Raw genomic sequence first — 20,367 nt, 5'->3', positions numbered from 1 at the left:
TGGAGAGGCGACGATGTTGGTTGAACGGGACGGGGCGGCGGTGGTTGAGGGGTCGGGGCGGTTGCCGGTTGCGCGGCGAGTGGACCAGCGTAACGTCAACATTGCTAGCTTGTCGCAACGCGGCAAGAAGCAAGATTAGTAGTAGAAAATACAAAGTACGGAACAAGTATCATCTACTATTCCAAAGAGAAAGGAGTGGCTATCTTTGGCTAGATCAAATCACTGAGGAAAACAAACAAGCTTGCACTTCTGTTGAGTTGCAGCTGCAAAGGTACGTCCAAGATAGAGATGCATTATGATCTGTCAGTACTAAACTGAATAATACGCGCAAGAAAAATTGAATGCATTAGGATCTGTCACTACTGAACTGAATAATACGCACAAGATCCTGCTTTTCCTAAATCAATATTGGTTGCATTTTCTTACACAATTGGTTGCAAGTGCTTAATCATGTGCCCCGAGCTGCGGCCAAACGTCATAGTTCAGAAAAAATAACCATAGGAGCAGCAAGTCGCCATGGGGAGGCGCTGAGTCTGAGTGAGCCGGGCACCGTACCGAGGTGTACTGCTACACCCGCGTCCGCCGAGCGGCGAGGGAGCGCTGCTGCCAGCAGAGGCCGTGGCAGGAGAATGGCGTGATATGCTCTAGTGAACGCACCTCCAAATTTCTTCTTACATGTACTTCTTTTCTCAGTAAACATGTGCTGCAGAACGCAATCGATTTTTGCAGCAAAAGCAAAAGCCCAGCTCGTGGACTCACGGTCGTGGCCGCCCGCGCCCAGGCAAAACCGCAGGGAGGAAAGGGATGCGGGGCATCGCCGTAGGGAGCAACACTGCGAGCCCGCACGGCGTGACGCATGAAGGGCTCGTGGTCAGGAGATCGACCTTGGGATGGAGGAGGCATGGGCGGCCGCGCCGGGTGCTGCCGGACCTTCCGGAGGCGATGCACGGAACTCCCATTGGTGGCGCGCGAAATACTCTGCGGTGGGGTAGGAGGACAGCGGGGAAGCGCGGCGGTCAGATAACCATGGGGCGGCCATGGCGGTAGCAGCTAGGGCGGCGGCGCGAGAACTCTGGGGTGGTAGTTGCAGTAGCACCACGGGCAGCGGTAGCGGGAGAACCGAGGGCTGCGCCGGTGGCGCGGCGCAGCGCGGAAGCTCGGAGGGCCATGGCGGCAGAGGAATTGGGGGAGGTTGGGGAAGAACCAGTCGGGTTGAGTCTGTGGAGAGATAGTGCGGGAGGTGGGGTTTTTTTTCCCCGCTCAGTCGGATCCTTATAGGGTTGGCCGGTTGGGTGGTGCTCAGAATAATATTCTGAGCACCGGTTGCAAAATAGTGCGACCCTATATATATATATATAGAATAAGTTATTCTACTCCCGGATCGGTCGACTGAGCCGAACCACGACCTGTTCCATCGAACCGTGTGACTCGCACCACCGAACGTCATTTTTTTTTTACTTTTTCATTAATTCGGTCGTGGGGTTTGGGAGGTGCCCACTAACCCCGTCACCTCACCTTTTTTCTCCATCGTCCCATACGGCGGCGAGCAGTTGAAATTGCGCGCTGCAGCGGCGAGGGGGCGAGCGGCTGGTGGCGAGCGGGTAAACTGCGAGTGCGCTCTGCGCACTGGTCTCCTCGACGGAATCGGCGGCGCTGTGGTCGGCTGACGGAATCGGCGGCGCCGTGGTCAACCGGCTGAATCGGCGGCAATGGTGGCGTGCTGATCCGCGGGTGGTGGCAAAGGGCTGATTCGGCATCTTGGTCGGACAGCTCGGCGGGTGGTGGTTGAGTGTGCTCTCCGCTCTGGTTTCCTCGACGGAATCGGCGGCGCCGTGGTTAGCCGGCTGAATCGGCGGCGTGCTGATCCGCGGGTGGTGGCAAAGTACTGATTCGGCATCTTCTTCGGAAAGCTCTGCGGGTGGTGGTTGCGGACGGCGCTGCAAGCGGCCTCGGCATCGCGGTGTACGGCCTCAGCCCTGCGTGAGATTGACGATGGCTGGAATACGCTCGTGAGTCTCCAATTAAGGTATGGTGCCCACACTTCTTCGATTGCCTGTGCGCAGCTATTCCGTTCTAGATAGAATTGGGTCTCGCTAGTGAATCTGTTTCCATCTCTCAGTATTCCTGCAATCCTCTCTTTTTCCAGGCAACAGGGGCTATGACCGGTGCTGGCGGCCGTTTGGAGGTGAAGTGTTCAACCGGTTGGATCTGGAGGAGTACGGATTGGAATCAAAAGGGCAAATTTTTCTCATTTCCATTTATTTTCTTCTAGTTAGCATTCTTGCACTTCCTGTGATTTATTCTTTTATGTTGCACTACATGGATTTGTCAATGCGTTCATAACTTCACTAAATTTTGGATGTTAATTACGAGATATGACGACAGGGATCAAAACTAACAAATTATTTTTGGCCCCCCAAAAATTTCCTGCTTAGTGGTTAGCTTCAATCGCCGAAGCTGCAGATTAAGCTGCTTTGTACATTTAAATATGCATCACACTTCCTTACTTTTTTCTTGAAATGAATGCATTATATTATCACCAAAACTGAAATCCAGCTGATAGTAAGGAAATTATCCAGATGATATTCTAGGATTTTGAAGAGATAATGTCTTGACTCCAATCTGAAATATGAAAGAATCCTAAATGGTCGCAGAATACTTTCTTCTTGCACCTGATGCTACATGAGTCGTATATTTCTGCCTTCTTCATTAGCACCTAGTCCAATCCTTCAACCCAAGCTTGGGTTTTGTCATTTCTACTGAACTTGCACTTTGAAATTTCTCTGATGTTGCATTCATCGTGAAATACAGAATTCTCGTTCCTACTATTTTCAACACATCACCCCTTAGTTGCAGCGCTTGGCTTTCATTATTCAGTACGCATGAAAATTACATAAACAAACCATAGCCTATGCCATAATCCTCAAATACACGTATCTGTGAACAGTTTCATTACAATAACAACATGGATACATGGTAAAATTCCCACACTCTACATAACAATAAATGGAAAACCGAGGAGAGATAGCAGTCGTTCTCAGCGGCAAGTGGTTGACGGGTGCAATCGGCAATCAGAAGTGTGCATGATGATCTATTATTTATAATTTCAGCTTCAGATATCTGTTAGTAGTAATGCTTTCGTGCAGCGAGCTTCGCTTATTGCGTCCATAATTTCGAGTTAGTCCCTAAGTGCAAATTGCAAATATGCTCTTAAAAAAACAAATTGCAAATATATTTCAATTTTCAAGCTTTCCATAGAGACTCGTTTGCGCATTTTGGTTTGATGGTTTGTGTTTAGCGGTAAGTTTACTTATAACGGGTTTTCTCTTCCATTGTGCATCCTTTTTTCGCTTCGTAATTGTTCAGTTTGACTTGACGTAATTTTGATGCTGTAAAAAGTGAATTTGAGCTAATTATTTCTGCATAATTTTTATTTATTGGCTCCAGTCTAGTGCTAGTGGGCACGATTAGCTAGGTTCTATGTGAAAGTACCAAATTGAAAGCATTTTTTACTGGTTATTTAATGGCATTATGAAATGCATTGTGGTTACGAATTATGAATTAAACTAAGCTCATACATAGTTTTTTATGCTTGTGTGATGACTTATATCCTTCCCATAAATGTGCTTTGTTTCAGTTTTCTGATACGTTGTTTCACTTGAAGTGTTTATCTTGTTTGGTCTGTATGTTTATAATCAAAACTATATAATATGTCTGAAAAAATATTTTGCAACCCTTGTAAGCTTAATTATCTTTTACTCTTAATCTATACTTGAAAAAAATTATTGTTCATGTACTGCATTGTCACACCATCTTTATTTGAGTTGAGCTAGATTTCGACCAAGCCATCTTAAATGAATATATTTTGCAATTACCTGGCGTTTTCACTCACAAATATACAGAGTTCATTGTATATTTCGTTATTCCACGGCACAAGCACCGCCCTGTATTGTTAGTGATTTAAATCATCTCAACAGTGGCGGGAGGCTGCTTGGAGGGTGCAATCTTTTTCTATCATGTTCTTCTTTACCGATATAATCGGACTGCAACCAGGGTACGGCACTTGCTGCTTCTTTCTTCGCTCCATCTCTACCAATCTGGATGAGTAAGTGACGGTTCTTTCTCCTGTTTTGCATCATATTGCTTCGTAATTCTTAAGTTTTACTCGACGTAATAATTGTTGCTACAAGAGATGAATTCTGAGATAAGTAATTGTGCATCTTTTTAAATTCTTGACTGCAACGGTGTCTCCAATCTAGTGCTAGTGGGCATGCTCAGCTAGGTTCTATGTTAAAGTACCAATATTTGTGTATGCCTAGTAATTACAACACTATGAGACAGAGTCAGATTTTGTGTTTGACACTGAGCAGGATTCATATGCATGATGTGATAAGTATCCATGGGGAAAGGGTTTTCGGGCTGTTCATCCATTGCATCTGTTTTTTCCCATTAGCTGTTTTTCTTATTGTGCGAGATGTAACATTTTGATCCATCGTGCCTTTTTTGAGCTAAGGTTATGTTATTATTTTCATTTGCTAATTTATGTTTAGCTTATCAATTCATTTATTTTGGACTAGAAGCTTATCAATTAACTAAATTCTGAATCTGGATGTCATGTCTTCACGTGCATCAGTTTATAGATTGCTTGGGTAATAAAGTACGGAATCGTATGACAGTTTCTGTACAACTCAATCTATTTATCTGTATTGGAAGATTATATTCTGAATTTTGTAGTTCAGCAGTAGCTAGGTCCCATGTACCGGTGTATTTAAATATTTTGGCAACACTAGCATATTTTACACCTTTTGAGGTGTGCTGGTTTAAACTAATGTAGATGTTTAAACTCTGCGTCTTTTAATTGGAGTTATGTATTGTTAATTGCCTTGTCTTGGTGTATGAAAGCAACCTCTGTTAATAAAAATATATAGCAATTATTTGTATCATTGTAAGTTTTGACCTTTTATGTAATGAACAAGGTGCATGTGGTGCAGCAAAATTTTACTGAAATTTCTCTTATAAAATACCTTAGGTACGTTATGTGTTTTTCGTTTCCTTGTGCAGCTACTCATTGGCATGTTTTGGGAAAGCATGTTACTGATCTGGATGACCCCACCTCGGGTATCTTTGAGCGTTGTTGGGCATGGAAGAAACAGGGTATATTTACAATTGGATTTGACCCACCTACTGCTGCATATGTCCCCCTCCATTGAGTGTCAAATGAATTTCCATTTTGTGCATCTGCTGATGTGAAGGAAGACGGTGGTACGCAAAGTGATATGAAGCTGCAGTTTCTTTTGTCAGGGTTTAACATGACTTATGCGTGAGCTATAGTTATCTCTGACTTGAATTGCATATACACTAAGTAGCTTCACATGTAATTACTGGGTATACACCCATATCCTGTGTATTCTTTTCGTAGTAGATCTCTCTAGCCATAAGTGCCACTTCTGTATATAGCTGAATATTCATGTGTCCCCGCCCCTGCAATGTACACTTGGTCATGATCTGATCGTTGTATTTGCGTCGTCCGTCAAAACGTATCCTAAATTGTTGTACTGCCTTTATTTTGTCCAACTGTCTACCATGTTTGATGTGGCTGGACGTTTGCGTGACATCATAATATCTTTGGAAGAGGGAACCGATGTACAAGTTTTGGTTCTCAGAATTCTTATGTTGGCCAATTTTAGAAGACCTCTATCTTGCTAGCAGATCAAAAGTTTTTTTTTTTGTAGAGCTACTAAAGGTTGCTTGGAAAAAAGCTGTAGATTATTTCCACAAATAAACATAGGGCAATTGCTAAAGTTAAATTCTCTTACGTTCACGGAATTACAATTTTCTAATGTCGATTTGCACAGATTGACAGTATTTTAATATGGTTGATGGCTCATGGAGCTGGCCTTAATTATCGCATTAAGTTGGACCTACTTTCTTTTACCTGATGTGCACATTACGAAGGGTAGCGTTACACCTTTTGGCACGAAGACGTAATTTTCTTACGACGCATGCTGTTTTCTCACGCCACAGGGATTTACGCGCTGGTCGTGGCCGCGTGGGGCAGTTCCGCCGCTCAGGCTTTGAACGTAATTTTCTTAGGGCGATGCAGTTTTCTTACAACACGCGGGATCAGGTGCGGGACGCGGATGCCTTGGCTGGTGACTGGAGCATTGTTCGACCCGGGTGCAGAATAATATTCTGCTCCCTGGGAGTTAAATAGCGCGTCTATATATATATATATAGAGGTAGGGTCACACTATTCTGAAACCGGTGCTCAAAATAATATTCTGAGCATCACCGGACTTGATGCGACCTAAGGCCACGTGGGTTGCCCGATCTCACGAATTGACCGAGGGAAAGGCAGGGGAGAGGAAGAACACGAAGAACACGGCAATGAACACGATGAACACACGCAAACACACACCAACCCGATACAATTCCGGTTTACTCCCGATAGCCCGAACCACTATCCCGATAGAATCTCTCAAGGGAGAGACACGCGGTAGAATCCCCGAGAGGAAGATCGGTATACGATCGGTGGAATCACACGAGTGAGAGACCGGTGGTAGAATCACAAGTGTGAGAGACTAATCATATAAGGAGTGCCTTGATACAATAGATATGATAATCTAAGGAGGGGGTTTCCCTAATCCCAAAGGGATGGTGGAGGCATGAGCCAAATTCTAGTTCATCTACCCTAACCTCATGAAGGGGGAGGTGGGAGCCTATATATAGGGAGCCACTAAGGAGGGGTAGTTTAGGCATAGAAGGGGGTACATGGGCCTTGGCCCTAATTGACTTGTGGCTAGCGCTTCACATAGTCTGGAGACTCTCGTGTATGTAGGCCGGAGACTCCGGTCTTGATCTTCATGGGCCGGAGACTCCGTTGTGAGTTGGCGAGGCCGGCGACTCCGGTGTAGCTGCGCCTGGAGCTTCTTCCATGCTTCCACGACCTCGGCCTTGAGTCCTCGAGCATCCATGGCATCCTCCACTTCCTTCGTACTTGGCGATGTATTCCTGTCATGGTCATATGATGGAGGATGAAGTAGCATACCATTCCACATAGGTAATTGTACGCACGCATAAAGGAGAAGATTCACCTTTGTGTGACATGTCGGCGTCGATGCATATGATGTGGCGAAAACCGAAGGTCGGGCTACATCATCTCCCCCCACTTGAAAAAGAGTCGCCCTCGACGATAACTCATCATGAACGGGTAGAGGTGGGAGATGACAACAACTCTTGAATGTGGCATCACTTATCATGAACCCTATCAATAGCACAAGACAAGCAATGCAACACTGAAAGAGTAGCCGAAGTTCCATGGGTATAGCAAGAAAGCGCAAGTTGAAGGAGGTCACCTTATCGAAGTGTCGTTGTGCTCTCATTGAGAGATCTTGTGTAGTCGAAGTGTGTGGGCGAAACCACTCATTGGAGCTCACTTGTATCATGCTCTCAAGAGCTCTTTTTGTCAACTCGTGCTCAATCGAGGTTGACATTAGATTTTGGCTACCTACACACACCATAGGAAAAACAAAGAACGTGTGTGCATGGTATATGAACACATCATCCATCATGATGTTCCATTTCTTTTGCACATCACCATTGGCGTTAAGCCAAGCATCATAATAGATATGGTGAATATGCGGAGTAAACATGAGAACATGATCAACATGGATATATGCAAAGTCTCCAAAATTTGAGAGAGCTATGGGGGCAATCTCATTTACAAGCATATTAACACTATTGCAAGCCAAGCATTGGAAAGAGAAATTGTTCATCATTTTGGTTGCATTAATGGGAGAATATTGCAAGCATGTAGCACAAAACATGTTCAACATTTGATCATTGTTGTCGACAAACATAGGGAAAGAGCAATTGTTCGGCAAGGTTGTCACAACACAAGCATCATTAGCAACATTGCAAGCAATACATGGGAAAGAGAAATTGTTCGACATATTGCAAGCAATAGGATAGAAATCGAAACACTCATAGCATGGCATGGTCATGTTATGACAAGCAATCAAGTCCACATGATCAACAATGTTGGTATCAAGCAAAGCATCACATGGAAAAATGAAAGAAGCATATGACATAGCATTTGTATCATCAAGATCATGCATGCACTCATCAATCTTCATGTCCACTAGTGGGATCATGGCATCATCAACACCCATATAGGTACCTTTGTATTCCCGCTCATATGAGATAGGTGTTGTGGAAGAGGTAGGCTCGATGTGGCCTCCATGTTCATCTTCAAGCAACAAGCATGGTGTGATATCATCATCTTCATGCACCATGTACATCTTTTCCATGATCGGCGTCTCGTCATCCATGGTACCTAATGAGACACAAGAGAACACACTAGAGGTAGAGGGTAAGTTGTTAGAACTTGAAATGGCCTCACATGACTTATCAACTACCACTCTCATCTCACTTGGTGTATCGCTCATGTTCTCGAAGTGGAGGCACTCAAGCTCACATATGGTGGAATCGCTCATCTCACATATAGTGGAGTCGCTCATCTCACATATAGTGGAGTCCCTCATCTCCATGGCAATGGCGTCGTCGATGTCCGAGCAACCTAACAAAGAGGAAGACAACACAAGAGGAGTAGAGGTTAAGTTGTTAGAAATCAAAGTGTCCTCACTCAACTCATGGGGTGTGTCACTCTTGCTCTCAAGGTGTTTGAAGTATGCGTTGCACTCGGCTTTATCTTTGGGTGTCATTTGGGCTTCTCGAACATCTAGCTCGGCAAAGTATGCTCTCATCTCGGCTTGCTCTTGTGGGGTCATCATGTATATCTCACTAGGATAGGTGTATATGTATGGTGGAAGGAAAACTACACAAGTATCCCACCTTTCAAGAAAGTATCGGAAAAATGGTTCAAGTCAAGAGCAAAGTCGAAATTGTACCGGGGTTACTCACACACACACTCAAAGCACACGCAAAAGGCTAAGAAACACTATATGTGGTGGGTAAGGGGTGGATAGCAAACGAAAAAGATCAACGGAAAAGTCTATTGTCAAATGTGGGTAAGATCCAAAGTCAAATGTCAAAAGTGGTGATCTATGTCAAGGAAACACGGAAACACACAGAAGAAGATCAATGGGGTTAGCGCGACCAAGGAAGTGAGCAAGTAACAAGATGGTCCTAGCGAAGACTATTAGCTCGGTGTCACGCCAACACAAGAGAGAGGTAGCTTGGTTGCATATGAGAGAAGCAACTAGATTTGCACAAATGCTACTCTTCTCTTTTCTCTCTTAGTGCGCACAAGCTTTGCACTTCTCGGTATCGGTGGACACACACTCTTTTTCTCTTTTTTTTTTCTTTTTTTTCTATGCTTAGAAGCTTTATTTTTCTCGATGTATATGTAACACTTTTTCTTCTTTTGTGTATCTTTCTCACCGAGCTTGCTTCAGAGCTTCGCTCAACACAACACACACACACCCTCTCACGGTCGTGACACTTGTGCAATGCTTCGCAACGCTCGGAAAGCCACTCTCACTGGGATAGGTACACAAAGAAAGAAACGGGGCTACAAGGGGTAAGGGGCAAGTTATACCTAGTGAAAAGGTTAGGCGGTGTCAAGCACACGAACTTGCGATGGTGTCGACGATGGCGGTGTCGAAGTTGCGCCGGAATCCGGGGTGCCGAAGGTGTCGCCGTGGTGTTGATGTAGATGCGGACGCTTGGTAGACAATCCTTGCACTCCAAAACGGAAACCGAGCAAATTAAGTCAATGCCCGAAAAGTTAGGTCGAAACGAGCGGTCGAAAGTTGGGCTCCAAAAATCGTCAAAAATTAGAGGTAGGCTATGTGGGGTATTTGGAGAATGATGTTAAAATTTAGAGTCAAACGGACGCCGGAAAGTTGTCAAAATTTGGGGCAAAAAATTAAGTCAAAATTGGACAGAATTGTGCTGGGCGGTAGTAGCGCGGGAGGTACCGGCCGGGGTACCGGTTAAACGTCAAAAGTATACTGTAAGCAAAGTGTCTGGAGCGGTAGTTAGAGCGGTAGCGCGGGCGGAGGCTCCGGTTAGGAAAAAAAAAATTGCAAGGAAACTGAGCGGAAGCTTGCTGTAGGAGTGCTTGGTGCTTTGGGCGATTGGAGCAAATGGCAGGCGCGCGGTGAGGATGGCTTGGCCAGCTGCGGCGCCGTGGTGCTGCGAGCGGCGTGGCGGTTTGGCCGTCGAGCTGCGGCCGAGACAGGCGGCGGCGTGGACCTGCAGGAGTTAAGCGCGCGGGAGCAGTTTGCTGCGGCTGGAGCGAGCTGCGCTCATTGGTCGGCGGGAGGAGTAAGCGGGTGGTGGCCGGTGGTGGTTCTGCAGCTGGATGGTGCTCGCGCGCGAGCTAGGAGGGTGGAGCAGCGGCTTGAGGGGTTGTTGGCGGCTCGGTGGCTGGTTGCTTGTGTGCGTAGGGAACTGGGCAGCAAGGGGTGGGCGGGCCGGTGTTTGGTGGCTGCGGGCGTGCGATGTTGGGCGAGCGGCGGCGGTCGCTGTGGTTCTGTTTGGCGGCCGCACGCGAGGATGCAGGTGGAGCTGGGCTTGCTTGGCCTGGAGGCGCGTGAGGAGCAGAGGCAGGGGCGGGCCGTGCTTGGGGCGAGCGGGCGCGTTGACTCGCGGCGGTTGCTGCGCGCGGAGCTGAGCGCAGGTGCGGGCGGCGCTTGGGCGCGTGGTCGGTGGCCGCGGGAGCAGCTTAGCTAGGCGCCGACGTGCGTGGTTGGAGCGGGGATGTGCGGCTCGTGGGCTGGGGCGAGCGGGCGTGGCCCTGGTGGCTGTCGAGCGTGGCGGAGGTGGTTGCTGGGCCAGGCGCAGGGTGATGGCGAGGAGCGGGCGAGGCTGGGAGCGGCGCTGCTTGGGGCGAGCGACGCGGAGGAGCGGCTGGTGGCGGCGGCGGGCGGGCGAGGGGCCAAGGCGCGGGCGTTGACCCAAATCGAGCACGAGCACGAAGAACAGCCTGAAGAACAGACGCAAAATAGAGCCAAAAATGCTCAGATTCGGGCCAAATTTGATGGAATCGAAGGGGAAAAGATGGGGGATTGATAGATCAGCACTAGTAACACCAGATCTGTGGACCAAAACCACAAAAAACGTAACAAATTCGGAGATCAATTTTCGAGCTATTTTTTGGGGCAAAATTTTGGGAAATTTTTTGGGCGAAAATTAGAGAGATTCGAGGGTCAAATTCGTGGCAACTTTTGCTCTGATACCATATGATGCGACCTAAGGCCACGTGGGTTGCCCGATCTCACGAATTGACCGAGGAAAAGGCAGGGGAGAGGAAGAACACGAAGAACACGGCGATGAACACGATGAACACACGCAAACACACACCAACCCGATACAATACCGGTTTACTCCCGATAGCCCGAACCACTATCCCGATAGAATCTCTCAAGGGAGAGACACGCGGTAGAATCCCCGAGAGGAAGATCGATATACGATCGGTGGAATCACACGAGTGAGAGACCGGTGGTAGAATCACAAGTGTGAGAGACTAATCATATAAGGAGTGCCTTGATACAATAGATATGATAATCTAAGGAGGGGGTTTCCCTAATCCCAAAGGGATGGTGGAGGCATGAGCCAAATTCTAGTTTATCTACCCTAACCTCATGAAGGGGGAGGTGGGAGCCTATATATAGGGAGCCACTAAGGAGGGGTAGTTTAGGCATAGAAGGGGGTACATGGGCCTTGGCCCTAATTGACTTGTGGCTAGCGCTTCACATAGTCCTGAGACTCGTGTATGTAGGCCGGAGACTCCGGTCTTGATCTTCATGGGCCGGAGACTCCGTTGTGAGTTGGCGAGGCCGGCGACTCCGGTGTAGCTGCGCCTGGAGCTTCTTCCATGCTTCCACGACCTCGGCCTTGAGTCCTCGAGCATCCATGGCATCCTCCACTTCCTTCGTACTTGGCGATGTATTCCTGTCATGGTCATATGATGGAGGATGAAGTAGCATACCATTCCACATAGGTAATTGTACGCACGCATAAAGGAGAAGATTCACCTTTGCGTGACATGTCGGCGTCGATGCATATGATGTGGCGAAAACCGAAGGTCGGGCTACATCAGGACTAGTATAAGTACCGATCCGGTCAAACAGCCCAAAGACAACTCGTTAAAAAAATACCCCCCATAAAAAAAACTAGTTATCCCCTACCTCCTCCCGCACCACCCACCACTCGTGCCCACCCAACCGCACGCCGCCCCTTCCCCCGCGCGGCCGCGCGCCACCGGATCCTTCCCCGCGCGCCGCTCTGCCAGATGACGCCGGCGGGATCCACTGGCGCCCTCCATCGTTGGGTTCTCGCGCGCCGCCGCACCTCTGCCCGCGCGCCGCCGCCCCTGACCCGCGCGCCAGCCACCCCACCGCCGGCGAGGAGGCCCTCCGCGCCGTCGACTGAAGGCCCACCGCCCCGCCACTTGGAGAGCTCACGTGCCACCGCGTCGGGGGCCTCCGTGACGCCGCCTTGAGGCCCGCCGCGCCGCAGATTTGAGGGCCCGGCGCCACCACTGCGAGGTCTCGCGCGTCACCGCCTCCAGGGCCTCGCCTCTACTGCTTCGGCTGCATGGCTCCGCCGCCGGTCGGTCCCCCGCATCTACGGGTTGCCCTCGCGACACCGTCCGCAGTCGCGTCCATTGCATATCCGGCCTCCCAGCGCACCACTGGAGGTCGCCCCTCAACGTCCTTTCCGCAGACCTCCTCCACGTTGGTGGTCGTGTTCCCCTCACCTCCTCGAAGCCGGCGATCCTCCCTATGCTTCGCCCCAATCCTCAGCTCGGGCGCCCCAAATCCTGCAGGGAAAACAACGCCTAGTCCTACTCTCTTTGTGCTGAAATGCAGGCTCTTTGTGTTGGACTGGCACAGATTGAGGAATTTCTTCCCTGTGTTTTTTTTCTGAATTTATTTGTGGTGTTCCAGAATTCTAGATGATTAAGAAATCATTTGGTAATTAAATTGCTGTTAAAAAAACGAATTCTTCGCCAGCAATTACAAAAAACTAGGAAGCAGAGGCGCGGCGGCACGCCGCGCTCGTCATACTATGTTTTCCTCATGTGCGGTTAGAGGTATTATTTTTGAAGTGTGGTAGAGTAGATTTGTTTTCCTGTGGAGGCTGCAATCGATTCGTCGAACGATTGGTACAGATTGATTGATGCAGACAATCTAAGTGATGATTAAAAGAAAGATGCAGTGGTAGCATACGTACTGACATTGCATCACATATAGTATGGGCCAACCGGCGCCGGTCCTGTTGCATTACACAGACAACGCCGATTGATCTATGTGCCGGTAGAGCCAGACGGCGCCTTTAAGCGGAGTATAACGGTGGTAGATAAGTTCACCGGGAAAACTTTAATAAAAGAAAAACTACAATAGTGAAGAAAAGAATAGCCAAGAAGAAATATTAGCAAAATTTAGAGTTCGCAAAATGTTAACCGGAACGAAGAAAAGGAGCTATGCTCTGTTTGCGCGAGCACCGCATCAGAGTTCTGTCGTTGGTCGAGATGCAGCACATCGTGGACACCATGATCGTCGTCTGGGTGGCGGTGGGGCGGCTCGCTTTTGAACGGGCGGCCGAACGGCTGCTAGTCGAGCGCCTGCAGGACGGACCAGCCGACAGGGTTAGGGAGGCAGAAGATGAGAAAAAGGATCGAGGAAAGGTGGGTGTGATTAGTTACTGTCTCACTGGCCTTTTGTATGTCTTATCAGGTTTAGCTAGACAATTCTGAATTCCTTTTTATCAATGAAAGAAGATCAATTTGAGTTTCATGTTTAGTTCCTCAGATATACTGAGATCTGAATTCTTTGTATGGTAATATACTTGGTTCTACAAACAAACTGAAGCTTCATTCTGCCGCACAGGTGCTGAATCGACTGGTCGGTTGCAAGTGGCGTCAGTATGTCATGGGAGGTGAATTGAGCCAACACGCTATCAGCTGGTATGTTCTTCTTTCTTGAACTGCTAAAAGTGAACTTCACTTACATAAATCAGCCATTTGTGTCTATCAAGTCTGAACATTTTTACTGAGCTAAGGGAAATAAATATGATGGTCTTAATTTTACTTTCCTGCTTGGTATACTTAGGCTTACTCTCTGCTCTCTCAAAAAAGAATTTACTCTCTTTGTACGAATAAGCTAAAATTGAAAATGCAAAAGTAGAGACTAAACACATAGAAAATATGATGTTAGAGTACGTCATGGGCCTGGGCCCGTTAGTCTTATGGTTTGCTTAGGGGTCAAGTAAGCCTTGCTTGGGAGTCAAGTAAACCTCTCTCTATATATGGAGAGGAGATGTATCAATCTAATCAAGCAAGAATTAAGAAGGAAATCCCTTCCCTCTTGCCCGACTGTGGGCAAAAGGCCCCCGGCCGGCCTTCTCGCGCCCTTGCAGCCCTCTCTCTCCCTCCCAAACCCTAGCAGTAACATATGACCTTTTACTAAATGGTTTGGTTATAACGGTCAACAGTGACGCAAAGACTGGTTGAACTACAGAATAGCTTCCAGCACACTCATTACATCTACACAAAAAAGTACACAAATCATACAATCGTCCATGGCACGATGTAGAAGAAGGCAGGAATAGTGAACATACACATTGTAGCAGCAAGGATCTATACTACTTAAACTGCGGATGGTAGCTCAAGCATGGGACACTTGCTGCTGGCATCCGTAGACACCTAGAGTTTTGCTTCCTGACTACTTTCATCCGCAGACATCTGAAATTAGCTCCCTGACTATAGTCATGTTCCTGCAATGAACTTCAGATAATCAGCCCTTATTTTTTTTTTTTTTGACCTGGACTACGGCGGGCTTACGCCGGCCTGAACACTTTATAACCAATAAGGCAAACAACCGGGTTCATTACAAGGAGAGTTTTGAGGCACCTAGTCGACTAGGCGGGGAGAGCAAAAGGAAAAAAGAGAAAAAAAGGGGGGGGGGGGAGGTTTTTTTCAAGGGGGATCATACCCATTACACCAAGAATTTAGAAAGGAGGTTGAGGAGGGGGTGTTACATCTGAAAGCCCAGAGCCGGATATCCTGTATGCATCTGCGGGTGACAAAAGAGAGATCTTCGTTTATGTTATTGAAGGTCAGAGCATTCCTACGCTTCCAGATGCTCCAAGCGATGGCCGTGTTGATAGTGGCTTCTTCATAATCGCCGTGTTGGAGGCGTAAGCCTGAGAAGCCGGGCGTAGGCGCCGGGTCGAACCCTGTGGAAAGACTCCCAAACTTCGGTAGCTCGGGGACGTAAGAGCAACAGGTGGTCGCATCTTCAACGGTGTTACAGAGAGGCAAGCGGCGGAGGTGGTGAGGTGGTGCCGAACCGCCGTTCGTTGGTGGGAGCCGTTTTCTCCTGGCAAGCCAGCAGAAAATCTTGCACTTGAGGGGGGCCGCACTCCTCCAAACCACAGTCGCCACATCGTCAATCTGCAAATGCCTGAAGGAATGGACATAGAAACACTTGTTTGAAAGTTTTTTGTTAGAGAGGCGGGCGTCCCGTAAATCCGAAACGTCAAGACGGAGGTCTACCAAGCTCAGCTCGTGAGACAAGACTCGAAGGTCGTCTGCCGCGGCAGCGTTAAGGCGCGGTCCAAGGTAGGTGCGGAGACCCAAGGAAAGAGTAGCGGCGACACTGATGTTGGGTCGAGTGGAGTGAGAGAAGAGGTTGGGGAACCGCTCCTAAAGGGTTTGATCGCCAAGCCCGAGGTCCATCCGTATAAGTCGCGGAAGCCCCATTTCCCAAGGTGACCTTGGAGATGGAGCGAAAAGCGGGAAGCCCGGTAACAATATCCTTCCAGATGGGAGTGTCCAGGTGATGGCGGTCTCCCAAGTCTCGGGAACCATTCCATCCGTACATCCGGCGGAACCAGGATGCCCAAGGGGCAGAGGAGTCAGAGTGGATTTTTGTTAGAAATTTTGCAAGGAGAGCCGAGTTTTGAGAAGGCAGGGAGATAACCCCCAGCCCCCCAAGTTTTTTTGGAACGCAGATAAATTTCGCTGTGCCACTTTACATTGCCCCCCATTGCAGGATTCATCCCCGGTCCAGAGGAAAGCGCGGCGCCTCTTGTCAATGGCTTCGATGACTCCCACGGGGAGGAGACCCGCACTCATCGCGTGAGAGAGCATAGAGGTGAGGACCGAGTTGACAAGAATAAGGCGCCCGCCAATAGGAAGACACCGTCCTCGCCAACCAGAGAGACGCATGTCACTTTTGGACATGATGGGGGCAAAGTCTCGGAAGCGCAGCTTGTAGGGGGATAGGGGGAGACCAAGGTAGGTCTGGGGGAAAGTGGAAACCTCGCAGCCAAAGGCAGAGGCCATCGAGGTCACAATGGAAGGGGCAGTTTTTATGGGAACAAAGGTACTCTTATGGAAGTTAATAGTAAGGCCCGTGGCAGCAGAGAAGTCATCTAGGACCTTCTTAAGATTGCTAACATGCTCCGGGACCGCTCGGATAATGATAAGGGTATCATCAGCGTACTGGAGGACGGGACAAGTGAGGTCATCCACAAGAGGGTGGAGGAGGAGGCCATCTCGGGAGGCCTGAAGAAGCATCTGTTGAAGCACGTCTGCCACAATGTCGAACAGGAAGGGGGAAAGGGGGTCTCCTTGGCGAAGGCCGCGGCGGCACTGGATCCATCTACCAGGAATGCCATTGAGGAGAACCGCAGTTTGGCTAGAGTGGTTTAGCAACCGAATCCAGGAACACCAAAGTTCCGGGAGCCCTTTTGCCCTCATGATGCGGTCAAGTGCATCCCAACTGATGGAGTCAAAGGCCTTGCGGAAGTCAAGTTTGAAAACAGCCGCGGGCACGGACCGTTTATGACAAGCTTGGACAATATCGGCGGCATAGACAAAATTTTCCGCAATGGAGCGCCCAGAGATGAAGCCCGTTTGGTCAGGATGGACAAGGGAGGTTATGAGCCCCCGGAGGCGCAAGGTGAGGCATTTAGAGTGCACCTTGAGGCAGCAGTTTTGAAGGGAGATGGGGCACACTAATGGGTAATTTATAAGACTCTCCGCAGAAGCACCTAGGTAGAAACACAGCATCTGGGATTGCATCAGCATGTTCATACAGTTCATACCCAGAATCGACAACGGTACAACTGAACTATTTCTTAGTCCCATAAAGTACATAGAAGAACTTCACACCATCTAACCTGAGAAATGCGTAAAAACATATGAGCCAAATGTCAAAGTCATACTATAAACAGAAAAAAATTCTAACAAAGGAAGTGGCCTATCAGGAATACTAAAAGGAACAGAATGGGAGTGTGTGATACCAAAAACCTACATACAGATATGTATGGCAACATAAGTCACTATCTTCATAAAAGGATAAGACTAATACCATCCTATGTTACACCCGGAGGAATTATGGCCAGAAAATATGAGTCTATGCAGCCGAAAGAGAACCAATATTGCAGCATGCTCAAAGGGAAAAGGGAACTCAGAAGAGGAGGTGAACTAATATGCAGTATGCTCAACAGGAAAAAGGCAGTCACCAGGATATCAGTCAGCAATTCAAGAGTGACTCCACTCTTAAATGAACAAACCCAATTTGTAGTAATGCGGAAAAAGTATCCCACCAGAACTTTTGCCGCTGAGCATACTTAGGATCGTATTAAAAGAAACTGTAGAGATAGAGAGTAACTCGTCAGCAAAGCACACATTGACATAGGCATGGTAAGCTGCTGCAAGAGCATCAAGTGACAGTAGAGAACAACACTAATATACATGTGACTCTGTGCTACTTTTCCTAGGAAATAGCATGCATATTACAGGTGACACTTCATCAGAAATATCAATCCTAATAACAAATTAATAGGAAAAAAATGAATTGTAATCAAGTAAGTAATGGGATCTCCCAGTTGTCAAAAAGGTCGTTCCTTCTTTTTGAAGACCAATCATTTATTTTGTTTGAAGATTCGGAGGAAATTGCGAGCTATTTAAGAACCTATTTAAGAAATGTGAATTCTCACTGCTTCGATGATTCTCAATGGAGATCAGGGTGGTTTTGACCAATTCTTCTACAAATAAAAAATCTGTTCAATGAGCATTATTTTACTAATATAATATGATAACATAGCAACTACATATCAAGAGCTTATCATCATACATGCATGTATAGAAGATAAGTAAATGACAACGATAGAATTAGAAACTCCCCTGTAAGGAAAGACATGGAGGCAAACATCATGAATCTTGGCTGATGATATGGAAGCAAAAAAATCATGTATCCTAGTTAAAAGCCAGATGATTCTTGACCTGGATTAATTAATCAGAAGCTGCAACAGTTTACCTAGGGCCTAGGACGACGCCCTCTGTGGAGAGAGTAACCCTGGTTGGCAGCAAGGACTCACCCTGCTGCATCTTCTCACGTTCCCTGTATCCCGCACCGGTACCGCTACCTAGACACAACACCACATCATAGAAAAGATTGATATGATGTATATGCTCATTGATGCTGAACTTCAGAGTAATCTGTACTTGAAAAAAGTTCAAGAGTATTGACCAAACCTTATAAGATAAAAAAAACTTACGCTGAGAAACATAAACATGGTAGCTTGAGTTCTTTGCACAATGCCCGTTTAGATGGTAGACAGCTTCCGGTCCAAGCAACAAAACCTGGAAAATATGAGAATAAATTTATGATGTCACATATAGGTTTGCACAAATAGTGCCAGTATGATCATGATCACAACAGCTGCAGGTTAGTGAAATCAAATTTGTAGTTTGCTGTTATCACACCTTGCTGGAATTAATCCATCGTAGATAGAATCCAGTTTGTTCCAAGATTCAGGTGCATGATAGTCCAATGAGTAGGGAACTCAAAATACATGGCCAATGGAAGGAGCTTCCCTGGAAGGCTGATGGTACACTCTTTTGTGGCCCTATGAGCGAGGCAATGACTGCATGGAGGAAAACCACGGTATACTGAGCCTCTGGTAGCAGCGCTTCAGCAGTGTCGCCATCGGCAACGACACCACCACGCTTGCAGGAAGCCGGCGGCAAAGAAGCGCCAATGGCAATATGCAGCGCCGGACCATGGTAGGGGGGCAGGGGCAGAGTACAATCCCGGCCTTGGTCGTCCTTGCTGTCAAGGAAACAGCAGGCGGCCAGGACCACCTACATCCCGGCACTCCTTCCTATCCGGCATCAGCCCCACTCCTCCCACCGGGATCTAAAGGAAGGGAGCACCCACGGCGACCTTCCCATGGGGAGGGAGGCGGTGCCCCGGGTCCAGCGGTGCGCCCGCTACAGCATCCACCGGGACGGCCTCCCCATTGCCGCTGAGCACGTCTTGGTCGCGCTGCCATCCCTCTCGACCTCGTCGCCCCCTGACCACCTCTATATCCTTCCCCCTTCTCCTCCTCCTCAATCCCCATCTCCGGCCCGAGGTCCTCCTCCTATGGGGAGCCACCAACGGGAGGAGGTCCATGGCGGACGCTCGGGGCAACGATCTGACTGGTACGGCTGGGCACCGTGTTGTGCTATGGTAGGAGACCAGATTGAGAGGACAGAGGATGGCGTGGTACCGAGGGAGGGGAGGGAAAAAAAAGAAAGAGGCCCGCCCAACGAGCAGGTAACAATCGAGGAATGTCTAGAAACTGCGTGTAGATAGGTAGGGCATCTAAAATCATGGCACGCAGGCCTCACAAAGGAGTTACGTGGCCTACTACTATCAATCAGAAATTCAGAACTTCACCGCTAGACGCAATTACCGTGAGCAATCCAAACAGAAGGAAGGTGATCAAGAACCGGTAAGGGCATCTCCAACCGAGCGATCCAAACGGACGTCCGTTTTCGGTCGTTTGGGTCGCCGCACGGACATGCGGATGTCGCGCGGACGCACACAGACATCCGTGCTCGTTTTTACTCCCCAACGCACAGCCACGACCCAAATCCGACGAGGCAAGAGGAGACGCGCAGCGGCGTGGTGAGGCGCGGCCGGCGTCGTGGCGGCGTCGCGACAGGCCTCGGAGACGAAGCCGGCGGGCCGGGACCGAGCGCGCGGCGAACGCCGTCTGTGCTGCCGGACACCCACAGCTGCTCGTCCACCGCGCCACCTTGACCAGCTCCTTCATGGCCGCCAGCTCGAGCCCAAAGACATGCCACCGGCTTCGCGCCGCCGCTCTCGCGAGCGCCTCGCCGGCCTCGAGCCATCCGACGTCGCCTCGCCGGATCGCTGCGGCGGCGCGCAACGCGGGCCCGTTCGCCGCCGCGGGCGCAACCCCATCGCTGCCTCCTTGTGTCCCGTCCCGGCCCTCCAACGGGCGTCGCAGAAGCCGGCGGAGCGGCGCCCGGCCATGGCGCGGGCGGCCTCGGCTGGGCGCGAGCCGGGCGGAGCGGCGCCCGGCCATGGCGCG

At 48.8% G+C, this 20,367-nt stretch overlaps 2 long non-coding RNA genes across 2 annotated transcripts; one reads left to right on the top strand and one right to left on the bottom strand.

Moving 5' to 3' along the window:
- The first annotated feature begins 1,472 nt into the window (after positions 1-1,472).
- LOC127301606 (uncharacterized) lies at positions 1,473-5,575 on the top strand. Its single transcript, XR_007852247.2, has 3 exons — positions 1,473-2,026; positions 2,147-4,105; positions 5,062-5,575. It is a non-coding gene; the product is annotated as an uncharacterized lncRNA (long non-coding RNA).
- An 8,843-nt stretch (positions 5,576-14,418) lies between these two features.
- Positions 14,419-19,525, bottom strand: LOC139831075 (uncharacterized). Its single transcript, XR_011745387.1, has 5 exons — positions 18,749-19,525; positions 18,541-18,625; positions 18,300-18,408; positions 17,029-17,157; positions 14,419-14,745 (listed from the first exon to the last, which is right to left on the bottom strand). It is a non-coding gene; the product is annotated as an uncharacterized lncRNA (long non-coding RNA).
- Positions 19,526-20,367: the final 842 nt, after the last annotated feature.

This window comes from Lolium perenne, chromosome 5 (genome assembly GCF_019359855.2).
Source record: "Lolium perenne isolate Kyuss_39 chromosome 5, Kyuss_2.0, whole genome shotgun sequence".
NCBI lineage: Eukaryota > Viridiplantae > Streptophyta > Magnoliopsida > Poales > Poaceae > Lolium > Lolium perenne.
This window is presented reverse-complemented; position numbering and strand designations above follow the sequence as displayed.